We start from the raw sequence: 24,117 nt of genomic DNA, 5'->3' as shown, positions 1-24,117 counted from the left end.
TACCCCTATGCGGCAGTGGAGGTGGTCAGCTTTCGGACACAACTCCGGTGACACACTAGTATTCTACCTTTGGGATGAAACAAATTATGGCCTATCTTAAGCGTTTCGTAAAAACAAAACAATAACAGCTTTTAACCGAAATCCGAGCCACCGAGTGTGCCTTAGAGCCTTGTGTGGCTGCTCAAGAATTTAAAACTGCACAACGGGTGTCGCGCTCTCGCTCTCAGCCAGCGCTTCGCAGATCTGTCAGACCTAAGCCTCGAACCACTTCACGAGGTAGGAATTTTACGGTTCAGTCACAGGACCAGCGGGCGGCTGTCACACACCGACGGTTACCCCCCACCCTAGACCCCGAGGCGTGCGACCCACCCACTATTCACAAGCTTTCGATTCTGTACTGGAGACACTTTGTGGGCCAGGTGTTTCACTGCCCACAGCACCTCTAATGAAGTAGGTATTATTTTTGTTTTATGGCTGATGATACCTGATGTTCCGATTAGAAATTCTGCCGTCTTACAGCTAGCTGGTGAGAGCAAGGCGCTAGGCAAACCGCTTTTAAGAATGGCCCTATAACAGGACAAAAAAAATGATGAAGTTAATATTTTAACTTTTCTTACCAAACAATCGTTTTTGATCCTTTGCTTGCAAGACATCGACCCTGCCACTAGGCTAATTAAGATGAAGTTTCTAAAAAGGAAAACTGCCATTGCTCCTAAATGACTATAGTTTAGGGTTGTGTTTTGGTTACCTTTCTCTTGATTCTCATGGACTTTTAAAAATGACTTTCTGTGAGTGTTTTGCTTACATGTGTGTATGTGCATCCTGTATGTGCCTTTAAACATCGAGAGAGGAGGGATTTCCTGGAACTGGAGTGAGAGATGGTTGTGATCCACAGTGTGGGTGCTGAAACTAAGTGTGGGTTCTCCGCAAAAATCAACAAGTGCTCTTAACTGCTGGGCTCTCTCTCCAGCCCTAGCAAATGATTTTTTTTTTTTCAAAAAGAACCCAACCATTTAAAAATCAGGAACATTACTCTGTTTTCTCTAGTTTTTATTATAAAAACAACTTGTGATGAATTGTAACTCTAAAAAATATCTTTTGATGGAGTTGAGGCTGGCCCAGGCTGATAATCCTGCTTCAGTTAAGTGCTGGGATTACAGGTTTGTGCCACCACACCCTGCAGAATTGTAGCTTTTGAACATAAAAAAGGATGTATGTTGTTATTAGGGCTGTTAAAACAGTGGATATGAGACTTAAGTATCAAAGAGTAAGCGAAGTGCAGAAGGCTTCCACGGTTTGCACTAGTGAGGTACAACTGGAAAAGAAATAGACTCTAGCAATCAGATCAGGACCAGACTTGGCCGAGTAGTGTTCGGTTATCTACACTTGCTCCGACTAAAACTTACATGGCGATCTCTTTTGGAATATTTCAGTCCCATTTTATTTAAAATCTTAACAAACCATAAATCCTTATTGAGTCATTAAAATGGGAGAAACCAAAATCCAGTAACAAAGTTCTTGTGCCTGAACAGAAAGCCAATGCGGAAATTTTTCTTTCCACCACAAGAGGGTGCAAATCCCTGAGTTGCACTTCAAAGAGGGGAAAAGGGTGATTTTCTATCAGATGATCTCACTCAGGAGTAAAAACCTGGAGGAATGTCCAATCTGAATTTACAACCCCAAAATATGATACACCTTATGGAACTACAGAACCCCACTCTCCAGCTAGTAATTAGTATTTGGGTATCAGGGTGTGCATTTCCAGCTGTCTTTTAGAAGTCTGCCCACTTCCACACACTGCTTAAGCCTCTGCATACAGTATACTCTGTGTACTCCTGTCAGAGAGTAGAGCCCAAACTGTATTTAAAATCTGGAATGCAGCCACCAGCAAACGAATGGTAGATATGGATACTGTGAAAAACAGGTCTGGAAATCTCAGCCTGCCCTCCCCGTCACTGTTTTCAAATGGGAAGTACAGGGCTGGAGACATGGCTCAGCGGTTAAGAGCACTGACTGTTCTTCCAGAGGTCCTGAGTTCAGTTCCCAGCATCCCCATGGTAGCTAAAAACCACCTTTAAGGGGAACTGAGGCCCTCTTCCAGGGTGTCTAAAAACAGCCACGGTTTACTAAAAAAAAAAAAAAAAAAAAACCCAAAAAACCAAAAAAAAAAAAAAAAAACAAAACAAAAAAAAAAAAAAAAAAGCAAAAAAACCTCAAATGGGAAAATACAACTGGCTTCAAGATATTAACTTATTTAGTTAAAGCTATAAAAAAAACCATCATTCAAGAGACTCAACATATCAGAATCAGAAGCCATTTTGAATAGTAACTTGAAAACAACACACAATCAAATTGTTCAAAAACTATTCATCGGTTTGCAGGTCTTGTTGTTATTGTTTGTTTTCTCCTAGACAGGCTCCTCTATGTAGCTCTGGCTGCCCTGGAACTCACTATGTAGACCAGGTTGACCTTACATTCAGAGTCTACCTGTTGCTTTCCCAGTAATGGAAGTAAAGGTGAATACCACGAAAACCAGCTTCTTCAGCAGTTTTTAGCACCCTTTTATGCTCCTGTTGTTTCTTTAAAATGAACTTAAAAAAAAACAATAAATTAGAAATTCAAATTAATAAAACATTATTAGATCTTCCACTCACTTGCTGCTTCTTGTGGGGAGATGAGTTCTCTTTCAGTCCAAATATATATTACCTGCCCCTCCCTCCTCCACACTTTTTCTTCTCAGCTTTTCTCAGGCAAGCATGGGTCCTAGCGTTCCACTTCTATATTCTTGGGAGTGCATTTCCCGACAGCTTGATAAGTGTACATTTGAACAGTATTTTTACCATCCTGTTAGAGTTAGCTCTTGTTACTGTTCCTCCCTCCCTGACAGGAGTCTACCTGGGGCCAGGGAATGCATTTAATTGTCCCATCTCTTTTAGCATCCTTTGCGCTGGAAAATTCTCACTCTCTCTTGTAAGTCCTGGTTGTATTTGAAGTATACAGCGTCATACATCCTTAGGAGAATGTCCACTCTATGTTTACTTACAATTGGCCCATGCATTTCAGCTGAGTACTACACAGACTCTGTTGCCTGTACCTCAGAGTATCACTTGTAGAACATGGTACCCATGTACTACTCACTGGTGATCATAATTCTGATCACCTTGTCAGTGTGTGATTCAGACTTCCCACTGTGTAGTTACTCTTTTTTTTTCCTTCCTGGAAATAGAGAGCAGTTTGTGGGGACATTATATCCTACTTATTAGAAGTTCCTCTCATGATCAGCATTCATGATTGCTTATACAGTTCATGTGATGGCTGCAAGACGACTGAACAAATCCACAGCTCTCTTCATCGTCAGCCCACGGCATTCTCCTGAAACAAAGCCCTTCTGGTTTCCCTGCTTACCTACTCATTAACTACATGAGTACATTTGAATTCCTGGTTTTCCACTTCTGTATTTGCTCATTCTCGTTTATGACATCCATCTACAATTTTTTTTTTAAATTTGGATTTTTATATGCATATTTTGCCTATGTGTATGTGTGTACACCATGTTATGTCTGGTGCCTTTAGAGGTTAGAAGACGGACAGTATCAGATCCCCTGGAACTGGAGCTGTAAGCCACCCTGTGGGTGTTGGGAACGAAACCAAGATCTTCTGCAAAACCACAGGGTTCTTAACTGCTGAACCATCTCTCCAGCCACTCTGCCCATAGTTTTATTTGTATATTTGTGTACTGTTTTTCTGAATCACTTAGGGTAGGTTACATATGTCATTGCCTGTCACCTCTAATCTTAAACTGTATATTAATTATTTTGATATTCAAATTGTCATGTGTAGCTAGTAGAAGCATGTCTTCTTGTGGCTTCTGTTAACATTACTTTTTTTTTTTTTAAAAGCACTCCCTCCCTTACTTGCTTGTATAATGAGGTAGGACATGTTTATCTCATACTTAAGTTTGCTTTTCCATGGAATAAGCCTTTTCCTTTTTAAAAAGCCTGTTTCCATGTTAGTGGAAAATGACCTTAGGGACCAGTGTTCAGTATGTGTATTGTTACTGGGTCATCTGCTTCTTGGAGCTTGTAGGAGACAGTTCTGAGAAATATATGCATGTATATATTTGTGTGTATATGTGTGTGTATGCTCACAATTATTTATACACAGATCTTGCAATTTGTAAGGATATAAGTTTAATTTTAAATTATCTTAACTATAATTGAAAGACTACTCTAGTGACATTTATAAAGTTCCAGACAAAAGAAATGAAATCCCTAGCACTCAGAGGCAAGCAGATGTCTCTGAGCTCTAGGGACTACAGAACGAGTTCTAGGACACAGAGAAACCCTGGAAAACTGAGAGAGAGCGGTGCAGGGAAGAAATGAAGTCACAGCCACACCATCAATTCATATAGTTTTCATGTTCCCTTTTAGTCAGTGTCTATATACATAATTATATAGAGTCATAGTTCTCTTAATCCCCTTTCACTTAACAGGCCATAAACAGATGAGTTACTATGTAATTTTCACAATCTTCATTTTCGATTGCTCTGAGATATATCATTAGAATTTTCTATTCCTGGGCATTTAGCTGATTTCTAGTTTTTTGGTATTATGATTCTGAAATGAACATTTTTATACATATGCCCCTTTTAATTTAATGTTTTATCAATCGACTAGAATTTTCCTAGAAGTAAACCTTCTGTGGGTTTTTATATATGTTCTCACACAGAATGAAACAAACATTTACCAGAATTCAAACTAGAATTGGAGATCAAGACAAAGAAAAAGAGTAATCTCTTTTAGTAGACAGTTGAATATACAGCAAGAGAAAAAATTTCCAAACAATTATAGCCTGAAAAATAGAGGAAGATCATGTAATCCGTGGAAACGGGTAACACAGGAAGCTTTTAAAGGAGGTAGTAATTAGACTGTTGAAAGAAGCTTGGTAGAGACTTAGCACACCGGGATGGACTGAGTTATGTTAGTGTACAAGGTAGAGATAGCCGATAGAAAGCATTTTAGGTAGAGTCACTAGTGTAAGAAAATGGAACTGTTGGGAAGAGCCTGGCATTTCAGACAGCTGGATAAGTCTGCCATGGTTTGTAGCTTGGGAATCTTTGAAAGCGATGAGTATAAGGTCAGCCTGCTCAAATGGTTAGAGGTTAGACTATTAATGGTTTTATGTGCTATTTTTATATTGATACAATTAGAAAATCTTAAAACAAATTAATTTGGTTTTTCTGTTTTTGCTTTTTGCTTGTTTGTTTTTTTCTGACACAGGGTTTCTCTGTGTACCCTGAATGTCCTGGAACTAGCCCTGTTCCAGGCAGGTGGAACTAGCCTCAAACTCACAGAGATCCACCTGCCTCTGCCTCTTGAGTGCTGGGATTAAAGGCATGCACCGCCACTGCTCTGCCCAATATGAAATGTGTATTTTAGAAATTTACTTTCTCAATGAAGAGCTGGAGAGATGGCGCAGAGGTTAAGAGGGCATACTGCTCTTCAAAAATAAACACTTCCATCTCAGCATTGCATCCACACAGACATACAAATACATACACCTAAATTAAAAATAAAACAAATCTTTGAAAGAAATCCACAAAATTTCTTAATGAGGTTATTCAGAGAACAGAGAGGTGTGGAGAAACTCCTTAGGAGAGAACTGTCCGGGCAAAGTAATGAGCACTTGAACTTGGAGGAGAAGAGGCGACACGAGTGAAATGAGGTATAAAAGAAAAGGGAATTATTTGTTCGGCATGTAGTACATACTCCTAGGTAACCATTTAGCACTTACTCAGTGCTGCATGTAATCTATATTTTTGTTAGTTATCAAGTACGTTAAGGGTGAACAAACAACCACACTTTCCTCTTATGGTCTAATCTAATGAGAAAAAAGATCTTAATGGCCTTACCAATCACAACTCTCGCCAGTAACAAGAAAGTACAGGGCGCTATGAAAGCTTCATACTATGGGGCGCTCACACTGGACATAGTTTGGTGTGTGTGTGTGTGTGTGTGTGTGTGTGTGTGTGAGTTAAAGTGCCACAGAGTGAGTGCATTTGGAGGCCAAAGGACCATGTGGCTTTTGGAATTGAACTTAAGTTGTTAGGTTTGGCAGCAAGCACTTTACCCACTGAGCTATGTCTCTGGCTGAACAAATGCCCTACCAGAATGTCCAAAGACAGCTTTGTCTTCATCTCTGGACTCTGAATATGTAACAAACATGTCAAGAGAATGGTGTTTTGTGATGCTTTGTATATGCTTGGCCCAGGGAGTGGCATTATTAGAAGGTATGGCCCTGTTGGAGTAGATGTGTCACTGTGGGCGTGGGCTGTAAGATCCTCATCCCAGCTGCCTGGAAGTCAGTGTTCTGCCAGCAGCCTTCAGATGATGTAGACCTCTCAGCCTACAGCATGCCTGCCTAGATACTGCTCTCACCTTGATAATAGACTGAACCTCTGAACCTGTAAGCCAGCCCCAATGAAACGTTGTCTTTTATAAGACAGATTTGCCTTGGTCATGGTGTCTGTTCACAACAGTAAAAGCCTAACTAAGACATGTTTGAAAGTAAGACCACTATGTGGTCTAAAAGTCGATTATCCTAGATTATCCGAGTAGACCACTCACGGTCTTTTAAGTGTGGTAGAAGCATGAGAGAGGTGGTGGTGATGACATGTGAGAAAGGCTTTACAAGGATTTGCTGGCTTGAAGATGGAAGGTTTGGAGGCAAGGAATAGCTTGTGAGCTTTAGAAGCTAAAGAGAGGTTTCATAGAGCCTCCAGGGGGTCACAACTCTACCTTCGCCTTAGTTTTATGATACTGAGGCTCATTTTGGATTCCTGACCTATAAGGTAATATGTTTTTATTGTTTGAAGCCACTAACTTAGTAATTGTGTAATTGCACAGCAATAGGAAACGTAAACAGCCATTGTCTTTGCCTTTAAAACATTCATGTGTGTTATGTGTCATGGGGATGGGGACTCATGTTTGCCAAATGCATATGGAGGTCAGGAGACAACCTGGAGAGTTGGTTCTCTCCTTATACCATGTCGGTTCTAGGGAATCAAGCTAAGGCCAGCAGTCTTGGCAGCAAGTGTCTTTACCAACCAAGCCACCTCACTGGCCAGCAGTCAGCCATTTTCTATGTGTTGTGTAGCTGTGGTAGAAAAGTGAACATTAAATACTAAGTACTATAGTATACTGCTTTGCTTATAGAAATGCATAGAGTATTTTTTAGTTTCCTTTTCTAAGTGCCAGATCTCAAGATAAACAACTTTTTAAAAAAGGTTATTATATGTAAGTATACTGTAGCTGTCTTCAGACACACCAGGAAAGGGCATCAGATCTCATTACAGATGGTTGTGAGCCACCATGTGGTTGCTGGGATTGAACTCAGGACTTCTAGAAGATCAGTCAGTGTTCTTTACCACTGAGCCATATCTCCAGCCCAGTGAACAACTGTCTAAATATAGCATCTAGTCTACCACTGAAATGATGTACCTGGAGATCACACCGTAATTTGTTGGTAGGAATATGGAGAGCTTTTCTTGTGAATTTACTCATCTAAGTATTCTACTTAAAATTTGAGATTTATTTTAGGTTCATATTTAGTTTGTTCAAATAACTTAGATAATTTCTCCCCTGTAGCTAATGGATCTTTAGAAAGAAATCCTTCCCAGAGGGTATTTATATAGTATGGTGTGATGGCTTGGCCATGTAAGGGACAGGATGACATGATTTCCTGCCCCTGGAACAGAGCCAGCAGGGCATGGGCCACCACAAGTATTGATAGTTACTGTGGGCATAAGGTTTGTTTGTATAATAGTGTATATAGTATTACCCTCCTCCTTCAATGAATGCCCTGTCTGCCAAGGTTAATGACTCCATGATAATCAGAGACATCAAGAGTCCAAGAGGCGATGGCATGTCTATATCTCAGCAAAATGGTAGAACGCTATGACCTTATGGCTGTGAAAGTCAGGACAGCCCTTAAGGCTATAAAAAAGAATGCTGAAAGCATGAGTTTGAAAATACATAATTTCTCAACTATGCAAAATGTAAGGATGCAATATGAATTGTATAAGGAGCTTCACGAATCTAAAGGGACAGAGGTAGCATACTATGAGCCAGCTTGTCAGAAGGGTACTAAGGAAGGAGATAAAGAGATTTAGAGAGTGGGAATGGCAAAGTAAGAGCCCACCCAGTTTTGTTTGTTTATGCTTACAAAGGCGGGTAGATTCCTGAGTTCAAGGTCAGCCTGGTCCAGGCAGGGTCGGAATAGTAATTTCAGGCTGGCGTCCTACTCACCTATCTTATTGTCTGTATGCTTGCTGTCTCTTAAGAATCAAGGGGCTGACTGAGGTCCTGGAATGCTGATTCATGTGATACTCAAAAGGGAACCTGGGGCAATGACTGAATGGACAAGTAAAATAAAAAGTGGGCTTTTGATCTGCTATCCAGAGAGTTTTTAGAATAGCAAGAGAAAGCTGTCTGGAGTAGAGCAGAAGAGAGAGCAATCAGGAAAGTTGTCTCGAGCAGAATATAGGTAGGTCTTCAGCTTGGACCCACAACTGGACTTGGAGTTGTTTGTTTTTGTCACTTCTAGATACCCCTTCCTCAGAACCCTTCTCCAAGCTGAGGCTGGTCCTTGGCAGTATGGGATTGTATGGTTTTATCCTGTGGCAGGGGCAGATGCAAGTGTGTGACTATACCTCTGGCAGCCTGGAGACAGCACTGGGTGCCACTGTTTGGGTCCCATCTCTCTCTCTCTCTCTCTCTCTCTCTCTCTCCTGGCATTGGACTAAACTGCACGTACCATGCTTGTTTTGCTGTCATGTCCTCATGCCTTCAAGGCATGTACTTTACCGACTGCGCTCTCTCCGTAGACTTAGAACTACATGCTTTAATCAGTGACTGTCTTAAGAGAACATATGGTCTAGGTGTAGATTTACTGTGTAAGTTGGATAGATTTGTTTCATGAAACATCAGTGTGTATACTTTACCTTTGTCGTGTGACTCCTAAAGCTGGTTAGACAAAGTTGCATGGCGGTGGTGGGTATTTACATGCGTTCCAGGAAGTATATTTCTGTCTCAGGAAACTGACCTTGCATTGCTTATAGCCCTAGTTTCCATAAGTGCAAATTCAATATCTACAGCATTTCCAACTCTGTTCAGCATATAGGCCTAAGAGTTCTTTATTTATCTTTTCCTGTATGTGTCATCTTGCCTTCATGTTCAGTACAAACCACTGTGGACTGTAGTAAAATTCATTTACAAATTAATAATTAAGGTTTGAAGGCTAATTAGCTTTTTTACTCTCCACCAATAAGGATAATTCAAGAGGGAATGAGCTCATTTCTTTGAGTTATCTACTTTCTGAAGTTGATGTGAAAATGCTGACTTTGGTTAAAGCAGTAAACAGTGCTTTGTAAACATTGCCATGTAATGATGTAATGTAATGTAATGATGTAATGTAGTGATGTAATGATGTAATGAGGTAATGTAATGTAATGATGTAATGTAATGTAAAGTAAACCTCGTGAGAAACTAAAAGGAATTGAGCCTATTTCGGTTTGGAACCACAGAATCCTAGAGTTAAAACATACCTCTTTCTCACTGCACCTATTGTCCAAGTAGCTCCCCCACCAACCTATGAAAACAAACTTGTCCCACCCGCTTGTGACAACCCTTTAAATATGGCCATTATTGTTTTCAGTCTGAGTCCCCACTTGCTAATCCCCATAACCTGAATGGGCTCTTTAATGCTTCCTCAGTAGTTTTATGATTTAACTCTTTTTTTTTTTCTGGTTAGATTGTAATTTAACAGGACAGGGCCCTCTCAAAAAGTGACAGCCGGATTTGTATATGTTCTGGAATATATCCTTACAGTTGACGTTCACTTTTTGTCCTATCTATTAAAATTCCTGTATTTGGGGAAGCAAATTTAGACTCATAAATAATAAATTTATTTAAAAAAAATTGATGCCCTTGAGTACTGTCACTCACATGGCCCACTGTCAGTCTTGGCACCACATCTCTGTTTTAATCTGTGCTATCCTGTACTTTGATAAAGTTATCTTGCTACTTTTGTAAAAATAAAAGTTAAAAAAAATGGAGGGACAAAAGAGGGCATCAGATCCCATTAGAGATGGTTGTGAGTCACCATGTGGTTGCTGGGAATTGAACTCAGGACCTCTGGAAGAGTAGTCAGTGCTCTTAATGGCTGAGCCATCTCTCCAGCCTGAGGAATAAAACTTTATGCTGTGAAGAAAATGTCAGATTACATCTGATGACAAGAGAGGCTTTGGTGATTTGGAATGATCCTGGAAGGTGAGGAGGACAGGAAATCAGGAGTCTACAAGCTCGACTTATTTATTTTTAGTAAACAGAAATGAAACCAGAACTGTGGTTTCTAGGATACATGAATGAGGATATGTGACCAGTTCTTTAGGACAGCGAAGTTGTATGCTACATTTCTATCATCAGTGTGGAAGGTTAGAACAGATCTGTGGGGAAATAAGATAAAATGTATGACAACACTTACTCTTTTAAGTAGACTGACTGTTAAAGGCAGCTCTGAAGAAACTGCAGAAAGGTGAGGTTGTAGTTCTAACGGGAACACTTTCTCTTACAAGAGGTGTGCCACGTTAATTTAGTCCTTACATTTTTGCTGTTGATGTTTAATTAAAGTCTCTGAGAAGTCAAGAGAATAAATGCCCTGCTATACCAAAAGAAACTATAAAACAAATGGCAAATGTGACAGGAAACAAGACTTTATGTAATTTAATCAATTTAATTAATCTCCTCATATTAAAAGAGAAGTATATGAAAAGCAAACATAGAGGTGTTTAAAGTAGAAGTCCCGCTATTTGTGAAACAACACAAAGTTGCTCTGACTTAGCTACAGGCTTCTAATAAGCTGCAAGGCCACACAACAGGCTTGAGGGCTGACAGGCCTCCAGTCCTCTTCCCTCCCCACCGCCTCCCCCACCTTCTTCCTTTTGGAGACAGGGCTTTATTCTGTAGCCAAGCTCATCCTCAAACGCGTGATCCTCCTGCCTCAGCCTCCCAAGAACTGGGATTACAGTTATCTGACTCCCTTTCCAATGTACTCAATGTTTCTTCTACATACTATAGATGCAAAAAAAAAAAAAAAGGTAGTGTACACAGTTTTTAAGTTCAAGATTATTTCTAAATTGTGTGATATAAAAATATATTATGTCGAGGTCTTTTTTTAGGGGTGGGGGTGCTTTTAAAGTGTGAAGTTAGACATTTCCCCTTGAATTACCATATGTATTAAAGAAGATTGAGGGTGATTGGCAGCATTAGGAATGATAGGAAGACATTGTTTTCTGAAGACCATTTAACAATAAACCTCTCCTCCATCTCTTTTTTCAACGGACAAAAGAAGGCCTCATATTTGTCTTTTTATAACATCGATAACACTTTTATAGTACCAAATAACATTACTAGTTGGGTGGTGGCACACAAATCAATTCTAACACTTAGGACAGAGACAGGAAGATCAAAGAGTTCAGAGCTAGCCTGGGCTATATAAGAAAACTATCTCAAAAAATGAATTTTATCTCTTTAGGATTATTGACTACTGTTTTTTGTTTCTTTTTTTTTCAGGAAATTACTGTTTAATATTTTATGGAATAGAAGGTTTCATCTTTCAGCCATCAACTAGAGAGCAAAGTAGGAAAGACTTGGGAGTGAAAAAGAGCCCCTGTCTCACCTAAGAAACTGCTTAAGGGTTGCCATGAAATTGCATTTGTTTTAATCACCTTGGAGTGTGTATATTGATTCCGGGACTTCCCTGCTGCAGTGAGACTAATAGCTATTTTAGCCTGCTTTCCTTAGGATAGCTTAAAAGTTTTGGTAGCGTCTTCACAGAGAAACAATTACAGTGTTTTAATTGTGCACTTTTATTCCATCTTTGACTGGAATTGGGAACTTGGACAGAATAGCAAATACTCACACATGCAGGCATGCGGACAGCCCCAGGAGTGAAGACTGCTAAGTAAATGTTCTTCACCAGGGTATTTGATGATGCTTACTTAAAAAATGTGGAATCAGGTCCAGAAGATAACTTAGTGGTTAAGAGTACTTACTGGCTTCTTAGCATCCATGTTGGGCAGGTCATAACCACCTACACACACACACACACACACACACACACACACACACACACACACACACACACAAAACGTGCGCACATTCATGGGCACAATAAGAGGTGATAATAGTGGCCAATTTAGAAATGCATACTGAAATAAAAAAACTTTCATGTGCCTTAGTAACATTCAACTTCAGTAAGGTTTGTTTTTCTCTCCCAGGTTTTAAATTGTGGTAAAATTTAAAATTTCAGTTTTGTGGTATTAAATATATTCATAATGTGAATATCCATTATCGCTATCTATCTTCATCTAGCAACATTTGTCAGTCATTAAGACTCTCCTCCATCCACCCCTGCCCAAAGTACGGTTACTATAAGAGTGAACAAGTGCCGGGGTTAATAGCTCAGTGGTAGAGCGCTTGCATAGCAAGTGCAAGGCCCTGGGTTCGGTCCCCAGCTCTGAAAAAAAGAAAAAAAAAAAAAAAAAAAAAGAGTGAACAAATGCCTTAAAAACTGGTCCCAAACTAGATTTTCTTTAGCTTTATGTTTTGTCCTAAATTTAGTGTGAATGCTCCATTGTTTTAAACATAGCGATAGCACAGTGTTGTCAGTCTCAGTGTGGACGTGGTATTTTAGGTAGAGCCCCCATCTTTTCCTCCCCCAGTGGCTTTCATCCTCAGGCACACAGAAACAGCCCCACTCCCCACCCCCGCTGTGTTCCAAGCTGGACTTTTAGAGGCAAGGTTCTAGGCCATTCTGTGGTTGTATAACATGTCCCTTTTAGTTTTCTTTACAGCTTAGCCAAGGCTATTTATAGTAGGCTGTGGAATAGACTAATTGATGCTTATCTCCCATGAACATGAATGTGTCACAGAAACTGAGAATTCAGAATGAATGTTCAGAAGCATCCTTTTGTATTATCTCACACTTCATCATTACAAGTGTACAAAACAGTTTTACTGTGCAAACAGTGATTTAATGTTATGGCTAGGGCCATACATACCCCACTTTTCCTAAGAGTAGTAAATTTTTTTCAGCTGTCTATGACTTTTCTTTTCTTTTCTTTTCTTTTCTTTTCTTTTCTTTTCTTTTCTTTTTTTGAGACAAGGTCTCACCGTGTAGCTAAAGCCTGTAAATCATGGTCCCCTGCCCCAGCTTCCCAACTGCTGTGATTACCGGCATGTAACTCTCGGCCTTGCTTTGCAAACCGTCTGGTTATAATAACTTTAGTCTTTCCATCCAGCTATAACACCAGGGGAGTGTGGCCCACTTTGACAAGTGATGGCAACACTGGAAGTAAAATATGGATCCAAGTGTAGGAATGGGGCTGATGCTAATGTCCTGATCCCCAATTGGTTTTTGATCTATCAGTAAAAAAGCCATAGGCCAATTGCTGGGCGGAAAGAATAGGCGGGACTTCCCGGGTTCCCACAGGCAAGCAGACAGATACAAGGAGAGGAGAGGGAGAGTTCGTTATGCTTCGGAGAGAGAAAAGCCAAGCAGCAATGTAGCAATGTAAGATCTCAGGTGGAGTGGCCATAGGCCACTTCTACCGGTGTGCAATTGGGGATGTTGAGCAGTGCCTAAATAAACTGAATGACTAAAGTTGAGGGCAGGTGGAGAGGTATGGCGCTAAGAGTATTGATAAGGGCACACTTCTCCAGGCAGGATATATGTAGCGCCCAGCAACTGTGCCAAAAAGGCAAGTTGAAATTGAACAACTGTGTGTGTCTGTGTTTCATCCACAGATCCAATATTCTTTGGTGGGGTCTGGTAGCACAGCCCTGTCCCTGGGCTTAGTCGGGGTAGCAAAAGCTACATGCAGCTTCCAACCTCCAAACTGAAGCTCTTTTCAAGGATAATAAGACATAGCTCATCCCTGCCTATCCTCATAAAACCACTCACACTGTCTGAAGAATAGTCTCTTCCCTGTTGGTTGTCTTTTCTTTGGTAGGAGGTCTAACTCTAAAGTACCCCAATTCTCAGAATTACTACATTAAGAACATTTCTGTGGTCTGTTAAGAGGGCAGATCTCACACTGAACATGTTACCATAGGAAAGACACACAAGCAGAACTGTGGGTGCTTCCCAAGAAACAAAGGGGAATGTTCTTGTCCCTGAAGCTCAGCACCTCAGGCAGAGAACTCAGGTCAGGGTAATTTTAGAAAAAATAAGAGGCATAAGTGTGGTATTGGAAGTCAGAAGGCTAGAATAAAATTATTTTTTAAATGATTCTTTCATTGATAATAGAATGCAGTCACAAAACTGCTCAACAGAGGTTTCTGACTCCTAGGATTCCTATTTATTAATACTCTAAAATACTTGTGTTTTATTATTTCTAAAAGGAAAATATAAAAGAGGCTAAGCCTAGTTACCCTGTCTTGTTCTATAGAGGCAGTTTTGTTCAGAACATTAGAACGTGCTGTCAGCTGTGTTTAAGAATAAATTCTTGTTAGTTTGTGCCTGCTCAATGTCTATATGTGAATCAGGTAGAACTTAATTTCAGTATTGGAATCTGTTTGAAATAGCATTATTCTTAATATTTAATTTAAAACAACACCTTCTAGAATCTGGTATTAGTAAGCTTATGCAGGCACACTAATAGCCGTACTATCAGGAACCAAGCAAGTATCTTACGAGGTAGTCTCCATAGCTTGTATTTTTGAAGTTGTGAATGTTTCAGGTGATTCATTTTTCCCCCTTATTTATTTATTTATTTATTTATTTATTTATTTATTTATTTATTTAGGTTTTCCAAGAGGGTTTTTCTACGTAGCCCTTGAACTTGAACTCAGAAATCTGCCTGCCTCTGTCTCTCAAGTGCTAGGATTAAAGGCTTGCACCCGCACACCTAGCTTCTTTTTTACATTTTTATACATTCTTAATCAAAATAGAATTATATCACCTACCCTTCTCCTTTTCCTTTTCCACCCTGTAGGTGATTCTTTTTAAACCACTTGGAAACTGCAGGAGACAGGAAAGAGGACAGTATCTAATGAAGCTGTATGTTTCTCTTGACTTCTGCATAGTCTAGTTTGGTGGGACTAACAGTTTTCTCTCTTCTAGATTACTTTGTAAAACACCGTGGTTTTTACAGCTGTCAGAACAGGCTTGGACAGGCTAAGGTGCATTGTATGGTCAAGCGTTCATCATGCCCATGCTTTTAAGCTGTATTCACCCTTTCATGCACTGCCACAGGGCAGTCAGTCCAAAGTCACCTTTACTCTCAAGAATGTTCAGTGTTCTTGACATCTCAATTTTAATGAAATGAGTTTTTTTTTTTAAATCAGAAGTGGAATTAAATATGCTCTGGGGTCAGGTTAGGAAGCCTTTTGCTTATCTAAGTCCTAACTTAAAAGATCATCCTGCTGCATTTATTCAGCCCACCGTGTATTACTCCCAGAACAGTGAGCTGTAGGCTGAACTCTATGATAAAATTGTAAGACCAAAAGATCAAACTTTTCGAAGCATCCCAGAACAAAACTCAGAAGTATTTACAGAAATAGAAGAATGTCTAGCAATATGCCTGGTATCTAATTAAAGAGCACTGGGTACATAATGAAGCTAGAAAAGTGACCCATGATGAGGAGAACAATCAGTTAAATGAAAATGATCTTATAGGGACATTCATGCCTGAATTAGCTGAAAGGGACATAAAACAGTATTACAGTAATGACCTACATGTTTGAATAGCAGACAGATAGGACATATTTCTACTTTTAAAAACAAAATTTTTGGGCTGGGGATTTAGCTCAGTGGTAGAGCGCTTGCCTAGCAAGCGCAAGGCCCTGGGTTCGGTCCCCAGCTCCGAAAAAAAGAAAAGAAAAAAAAAATTTTGGAGATGAAAGCTGTAATAATATTTGGGATGAATAAAATGAACTAAGTATGATTCATAGCATATTAGACATGGCAGAAGGCTAGTGAAAGGCCCAGCCGCAGGAAGCGTTCCTACTGAGAGTTGAGAAGAGGTGGCTCAGCAGTTAAGAGCCAGGACCCCTCGTGGAGAGGTCCTGAGTTTGGGTCCCAGCATTCACGTGGGACATCTCACAACTGCCTAAAAATTCCAGCACCAGGAGATATGACACTTTCTGACCTAAAGGTCACTCCCTCATCCACCCATACATACTTTCCAACCTACTCACTCCCACATTCTTAAAAATAGTTACAAACAAACAAAAAAATTTGAAAGAATGAAGACATGATGATGAGAGAATAAGTGATCTATGAGGTAAATTTCCAGGGGTCTCATATACATGTAATGGAGTGAGCAAGGGAGAAGAAACATACCTATAGAAGAGAAATTTGAAAAAATAGTGGCCCACATACTTGAATTTGCTGGAAACTATTACAACCCACATTCAAAATATCCAGAAGCAGTAAGAAACTACCCAAAGCACAATAACCGAACTGTTCAGAACCGGTGATAAAGAGAAAATCTTGAGAACAGCTACAAAAAACAAAACAAAACAAAAACCACTAAAAAGGCAAAAACTCCAAAAGTTTACAACGGCTCAGAGATGACCTATTCTAACAATGCCTTCCTTCTAAGACCAGGAATGATACAAAAGTATCTGTTCTTACTCAATCAGTTAAGAAACTGAAATAAATCTGATGAAATTTATCATCTCTGAGAGTGCTCTCAGCCTCTTTCTTGTCCTTCTGCCTTCCACCCCGTTCCTCAGGGAGTCACTGGTTGGCCATGACTAGAGATTAGGTTGCACGCTTTAGAACTCTACAAATGGGGAATCACGTGGTATGCATGCGATTAGTCTGAAATTCAGTTCATCTTAGAATCGATGTGCATTTCACTCTCTTCAGTCCCTAGGATTTCAATGTGTATATTACGGTAACTTTCAGACAAACGTTTATCAATCAACAGGTCTGATAGCTTGTTTGATCTCTTGAGCACCGCCCCAATCACCTGAAGATATCTTTTCCAAACTGTCAGCTGCTGGTGATAAGAGTTTACATCCTCAGAGTAAAAATCTTGTGTTCATTTCCTCATTTTCTTTCCTCCCCACGACAAAGATAAACCATTGCTAAACTTGTTCCTCCTTTTGGTTACTGCTTCCTCACAGACAGCCATTTGCTTCTTGCTAGACACCCTAGCTCCTTCCCTTACTACATACAGCTCCTCCTCTGCCAACCTGTACAGATAGAGAACACGTGGACTGGACACTGGAGGGAGTTTGAGTAGATGAATGAGGCGACTCTGATTCCCTGGGGAAAGGGAGTTTAAATATGATAATCTCTTTTTCTTTTTAATGATCCCACCAGGAAAGAAAGCAGAAGAGTGGAGCCTCCAGAGACCAGGACTGCAGGACACAAGGACACATGCTGAACACAAGGCTGTCTCTACAGTGCCCATTCACTGTAAACTTTAAGCCACTGGGAATGATAAAGAGATAGAAGACTGAAGGCTTGCTTCCGTCATACTTCATCTGGGATTCTTGATATGGCCAATATTTATTTTGTATTATGTGAGTCTTTTAGTTCCTAGGGTAAGGAAAGCACGAGAGAAGAAAACCATAGTGCTGTAACCAACAGCTTAGCAACAGCTTTCCCAACACTGGAGGCCTCTAATGAGTCCATTTCCCTCCCCACCCCTTCTCTACTTCTCCTTTGACAGACTCTCCACACAGCCTGCTGGCCCCCACTCAAACTAGCCTCAAACTCTTGTTCCTCCCGCTTTACTCTTCTGAGCGCTGGGTTACAGGTGTGAACTACTATGCCTGGCTTCTTTCTAGTATTTCTTCCTATCAAACTGCCTATCAAAATGCTTGGGAAATTACAACCTTCCTTCTCCTGGGCAGTTTTGTTCATTGCTATGTCTAGTGTGTTGAACCTATACTAAGCATGCAGTCGATAAACCTGATAAGCCATTTCTCTCTGGTAATCCAAGTCCATCACTGCTTTAAAATTACACACACATACACACATTCTCTTGCACATGTAAGATCTGCCTGAACTGGGTGTGGTGGTGTGCTCGTAGGAGGCTAAAGCAGGAAGGCTATACTCAGCCTCAGTCTGCCCTCAGCCTTCTGTCTACATGGTGAGACCTTGTTTAAAAAAGCCCTTTCTTGTTCCTCACATTTCCCTATTCTGTAAATTTCAGTTTTCATTCACTTCATATTACACATTCTTAGCAATTATTTAATAGCTTTTACTCCATTTTACATGTGTGCTTTCCTTATATGCCTATCTAGTCTATATAGTTATATTTGCAGTTAAAAAGCAGTGATTCAAGTACATATACGCTGTGTGCTACAATGTTGTATGTGCAGAAAAAAAAAAAAAAGGAACCTGACACTGATGGTGGTGGTGCTACCTGTAATCTTAGCACCTGGGTGGGCAGGCGTGAAGACTGTTCACATCCAGCCTTGCCTGCACGGTGAGTTTTAGGCCAGGCTGGGCTAGTGAGCTTCTGTCTTAAAAAAAAAAAAAAAGGAGGAGGAGGAGACATCAGTAGACAGTCATATTCTGAGTCTATGCTCTTTCAAGAGAACTTAGATACTAAAATATATATATATATATTGCTATTTTACTCATACATATTTTTAATAAATTCCTCAATTTTTAGCTTAAAACCAAGGAAGTTTCCTAAGAAAAAGCATATAGTTATAAAAGCATTTTTATGTTGGTAAGTTTTTTCAGTAATAAAGTAACACAAAAGCTATACACTAGCCATTCGAGTCTTGGCGTTTTCATAGACATTTTTATGGGAATCGTGTTCCATAGTTAATATGAATGCTTTAAGAACGTCTCTATTACTTTTCAGAGAAGCGCCCTGGATTACATCACCCTGGACCTCTACAGCACCTAAACTGTTCCTCGTTGCCTCATGAAGGAACGGAAGAGTTAGGACCCAGTGAGAGGCTTGCTGAGGCGTCAGAATAAGGCTGTAAAGGTGGAACTCTGTTTTCTATAACAGATTTTCAAGTATCTGAATGAGAGTAAGTCACTCCGCAGTGACCTCCCTCTCCACGCACCATCTCCCTGCCACAATAAAGCCAGGCAGTGAATGCTAAGGGGGATCTAGTGACGGCACTTCATAGCAGTCCCTTCTTTTCCCTCCGCCAGCGTGCCAGTGTTGAGGATGCTGCGCAGGTTTCCCTGAGCGTGACAGGCTGTCAGAGAGTACTGTCTTCACTCAAAGCCTATTTTGTGCATATTAAAGCACAAACACAAACCATGGGAAATAGAAAACCTCAACTACAGATTTTTGTTCTACTGACATTTACATGGTAGACTTCCCGTTTATGATTTCAGACTTTCAGCTACACAATACTAATAAAAACTGAGTTTGAGAACTTATTTGTTCAGTGGTCACTTCCCACTTGAGGATTTGTGTATGGCGGTGGTGGTGAACATCCAAGCAGGAAACCGCTCCTGACGGCATAAGGAGCTGTGTTCTCACCCTTTGGCTCCAGCAGAGAACCTTCGTACGCCATTTTCCCTGTTAGGTATAGTCATTATCTGACTAGGCTATAGTCAGTGTGATGAGAATGGAACGATGCCTATTACTCTGAGACCCTTCCCTAAAAATCTCTGAGGGCTGGGGGCATAGCTCAGTTGGGACAGCAGTTGCCTTGCATGCTCAAAGCCTTGGGCTTCATCGCTGACACCACAGAAATTGGCTGTAGTGGTACATGCGGACAGTCCAGGCACGCAGGGAGTTACAGACCACCTTCAGTTATGTATCAGACTCTAGGCCAGCCAGGGATACATGCAACCCTGTCCAAAAAACAACAAAAGCCCTCCAAACCTCTCCTCTCAACAGACGAGACCAGATCTGAAGGAAATCTTGGAGCATTCAGTTCTAAAAGCCTATGTGAAGAAACGTCCCCTCCCCCCAACTCCTTAACTGAACTGTTCAGTTACTTCAGGAAGAAACAAATTTGAGCCATTACTTATCTGTGAGTCGATCTATTACAGTAGTTAGTCTACCTTCAGTGTACCTATCGCGCACAATCTGTGTGGGTACTATTCCTATGTGAACATGCTTCATAGTCACGGGGCTGTGGGTATGTGTAAACATCCCTTCCAGGACACACAGCGCAGCCAAACGGATTCCCACTACTCATGGGTTTCACTGTGGATGAGCACTGAGCAGTGTAAAGGCACTGTGTTTGTGGTAACGAATGGTGACGCTGGTGACACGGCCTTCACTAAGAACCCTAGAGGAAGGCTGCAGAGGTGCTCAGTGCTCGCTGTCCTTCCAGAGGACTGGGGTTCTGCTCCCCGCACTCACGCCGACCAGCTCACAGCTGTCTGCAACTCCAGTTCCAGGGACTCTGACACCTTCCTCTGGCCTCCACAGGCACCCAAATACACTCACACATACACTTAGAAAAAGCAGTTAAAAAACATAAAATGTCATTTAGAAACAAAAATCAAATCTTAAAAAAACTTCTAAGAAAATGGAATGACCAGGTCTTTTTCTTGGATTGTTTAATATGTAACCATCACTGGTTTTGTGTCTATAACAAGTATGTTACGAGCCCCCTCTCTCAATAGCTAGGTAGGTAAATTAGAGCATACTGTCCTCAGCTATAAGGATATTTTTTCTCAGCTATTCTAACAAGCTGGGTTGTGTGGCTTCACTGTTCGCTTTCTTTTCTTTTTTTTTTTTTTAAAGATTTATTCATTTATTATATATAAGTCCACTGTAACTGTCTTCAGACACACCAGACGAGGGCATCAGATCTCTTTACAGATGGTCGTGAGCCACCATGTGGTTGCTGGGAATTGAACTCAGGACCTGTGGAAGAGCAGTTGGGACTCTTAACCACTGAACCATCTCTCCAGCCCCACTGTTCGCTTTCTTTCTTTCTTTTTTTTTTTTTTTGGTTCTTTTTTTTTTTCCCAGAGCTAGGGATCGAACCCAGGGCCTTTTGCTTCCTAGGCAAGCGCTCTACCATTGAGCTAAATCCCCAACCCCCCCTGTTCGCTTTCTTAACCAGCACTCTGTCATCTATGACTGCGATGTCCTGGTGCGAGCTATACTATGCTGGAAGTCATTTTTAACTCAAATGTTCCTCAGACTCTAAACTGACACTGGAGAGCTGCCCTGGGAGCAGCTTCAAGACTTAAAAACATGTTTGAGAGAAAGTTGCACTAGCACATGCTAGGCGTGGACGTCAGCACGGGTTTTGAGAGCTGGTGTTCTTCCACCATGGGGTCCAGAGACTTAGGTCATCCACCAGGCTTGCATGATGAGTGCTGTTACCCAGAAGCCATCTGGCTGGCCCAAGAAGAGTCTCTTACATGTTAATTTTCAGTAAAAACAGAATTGAAGATTGTTCTTTAAATTTTCGTTTGTTAGGGTTGGGGATTTAGCTCAGTGGTAGAGCGCTTGCCTAGCAAGCACAAGGCCCTGGGTTTGGTCCTCAGCTCCGAAGGGGGGAAAATTTTTTTTTCTTTTGTTTATGTGTTTTAGATTTTTGTGTTTTGCCTGCTTGGATATTAATGTACTATGTGTGTTCCTGGGGACCTCCAGGTCCCTGGATCTAGACTTACAGATAATGTAAGCTCTCTTTTGGTTTCTGGGAACTAAACCTGGGCTTCTCCAAGAGCAATAGTACTCTTAACTGCTGAGGTATTTCTCCAGACCCAAGAAAATTTCTTATTTCCTTCTTCATTTTGGTTAAATGTGAGCTTCAGGTAAGACTGTGATCTGATGTTATCGGTGAAAAAGGGGTTTCTTGTGGAAATAACCTGACAATACCTACCTTATAGGATTGTTAGGGTCTTAATGATTATGTTACTGTCTAGCACTCTTCCTGGTTTGTATTTTGTAAATGGTAGCCATTATGATACTACTAACAGCACCGAGAACTCTCGCCCGTCATATTCCTTTTATCTTGGTATATTGTGTATCTCAGGTGCATGTGAGTGTGGAGGCCAGAGGCTGACACTGTTTTCCTCTGTTACGTCTCACCTTGCTCTCTTTTTCTTTCCTTTTCTTCCCGAGACAAGGTCTCTGATCGAACATGGAGCTCACCAATTAGGCTAGACTTTTGCTGCTAGCAAGCACCTGACTCCATGCCTCTGGCATTGGGGTTATAGGCATGTGCAAATATGCCCAGCCCTTTTAATATGGGTCCCGGGGATCGAAGTTAAGTCTCCTTGCTTTCAGAGTACGGAGTTTAGTGACTGAGCATACGCCCTCTTCCCTTACATTCCTATACAGACAGCACCCTAACAAAAGAAAATGAAGTTTAATCTAGTTAAGCCAAGGAGAGCTTCACACAGGGAGTGGAACCAGTCCAAGAAAGGAGGGCGAGAGAGGGGAAATAGGGAGTGGGTATGTTATAGGCAGCAAAGCTGGAGGGATAGAGTCGTCTAATTCTTTTAACACTGGACACGGAGCTACCAAACTTGGAGTTTGCTCTGCTGGGTTTCCATCTCGCTTTAGTCCAGTATCTCCTCACTACACTCAGGTTCTTTTTTCTGGAATAGTAATATATGTTCTGTGCCACCGCGTGTTGTAAGTATGTGATTTACCTTCTGATGGGGAATGCAATTAAAGATTGTCTTGAGTCATTGGCTTTGCACTTTTAAACAGTTTAAACAGTGTTGAGACTGTCACTGCAAGACTACAGGGACTTTAAAAATGGGAGTAAACGCAGTTTCCATTCTGACATGGCTGCGACACTCTGGGGACAGGGCAGTATGGCTCCTGTGGGCATGGTTCCCAGTCAGTGGAACTGTCTGAAAGGATTCGGAGGTGTGGTCTTATCACTGGGGGTGCCTGCAGTTGGAGCTGTGAGCCCTTAGCTGTTCCTGCTGCATGCTCTGGCTCTGCCACCATGGACTCTAGCCCTCTGCGACTCAAGCCCAACTAAGCAACTTTATGAGTTGCCTTGGCCACAGTGTCTTATCATAGCAATAGAAGAATAACCATTACAAACGCTTCTAGATAATTTCTTCTTCACACATGTTTGGGAGCCCCCAGACATAAACTCCATATCTTTTTTTTCCTTGTTTGTGGGGATTCATTTCCCCCCAAGGTCATCTCACCCACATTTCCCATGTCTATGTTTTGTGACATCGATGTTCTTAGGAGTCTTAGAGCTTGTGTTCGGTCCCTGATACTTCTGTTGAGTTCTGGATTCTAATTCATTAGGATGGTCAGCAACTCCACATAAATGTAATAAAGGCATCTGAACTAACATGTTTAAAACACATCTTGTTCCCTCTATAATTCATTTCCTCTGTATCTTGTCAGATGTCAATAAGTTGCGCAATTTTAGTCAAGTGGCTAGGTTAAAAAGCAAACTTGAAGCCATTAACTCCCGTGTGTGGCCATTTTCTGTTCCCTCCCAGCAACAACCTTCTGGAGCTGTTTCCGTGTTGCTGTGGTTGGTGCCCTGAAAACAATCTACTTCCATGTTTCCAACTGAACTCCTTCCAGGCCATCAGTGAAGAATAAGGAGAGGCCCGGAGAGGGAAGAGCCTGTAAGCAGGGCTTTGGCTCCCCCAACGCAGCACTGCAGCTGGCCTCTCGGTACAGGGCAGCAAGGCCAGCAAGGCCAGCAAGGCCAGCAAGGCCAGCAAGGCCAGCAGCACTCGTTCGAACCTCCCCCTTGCAGCTCTCCAGTTATCTTCCCTCCCTGTTTCCCAGTAGCAAGAGTCAGTAGCTGCTACCACAGGCTGCTCCATTATTTGGTAATGATTTCCTTTCGAGTCTTACGTCTGTTTGACTAGATGCTTCTTCCTCCATCTCTACCCCGAGGCAGGGCCTCCCCCTGGCCGGCCTAGAACTCACTGTGGGCAGACTGGCCTCAGACTTGTAGGACAATGGATCATACTAATCAGGAAATTTGGTAAGGTGGAGTGGGGTCTGAGTCCCCAGGCATTCACACCTGAGATGCTATGCAGCTCTGCTCCCTGCCAAATCCCTGGCCTGCCAGACTTCCCACCTAAGAAAACATGAGGCCTCGACAGTTCTCCATGCTAATGAGGTACCTAGAGGCCCTGCAAAAGGTGTCTGATCTC

At 41.3% G+C, this 24,117-nt stretch overlaps 2 long non-coding RNA genes across 2 annotated transcripts in view; one reads left to right on the top strand and one right to left on the bottom strand.

The window, feature by feature from the left end:
- Window positions 1-24,117, bottom strand: part of LOC116914019 — a 49,871-nt gene that overhangs the window by 14,735 nt on the left and 11,019 nt on the right. The window lies entirely within an intron of this gene.
- LOC116914020 lies at window positions 183-23,550 on the top strand. The gene is made up of 3 exons (XR_004389657.1): window positions 183-276; window positions 18,896-19,070; window positions 23,446-23,550. It is a non-coding gene; the product is annotated as an uncharacterized LOC116914020 (long non-coding RNA).

The sequence above is a fragment of the Rattus rattus genome, chromosome 12, assembly GCF_011064425.1.
Source record: "Rattus rattus isolate New Zealand chromosome 12, Rrattus_CSIRO_v1, whole genome shotgun sequence".
Lineage (NCBI taxonomy): Eukaryota > Metazoa > Chordata > Mammalia > Rodentia > Muridae > Rattus > Rattus rattus.
The sequence above is the reverse complement of the archived record's forward strand: the minus strand, read 5'-3'. Positions and strand labels throughout refer to the sequence as shown.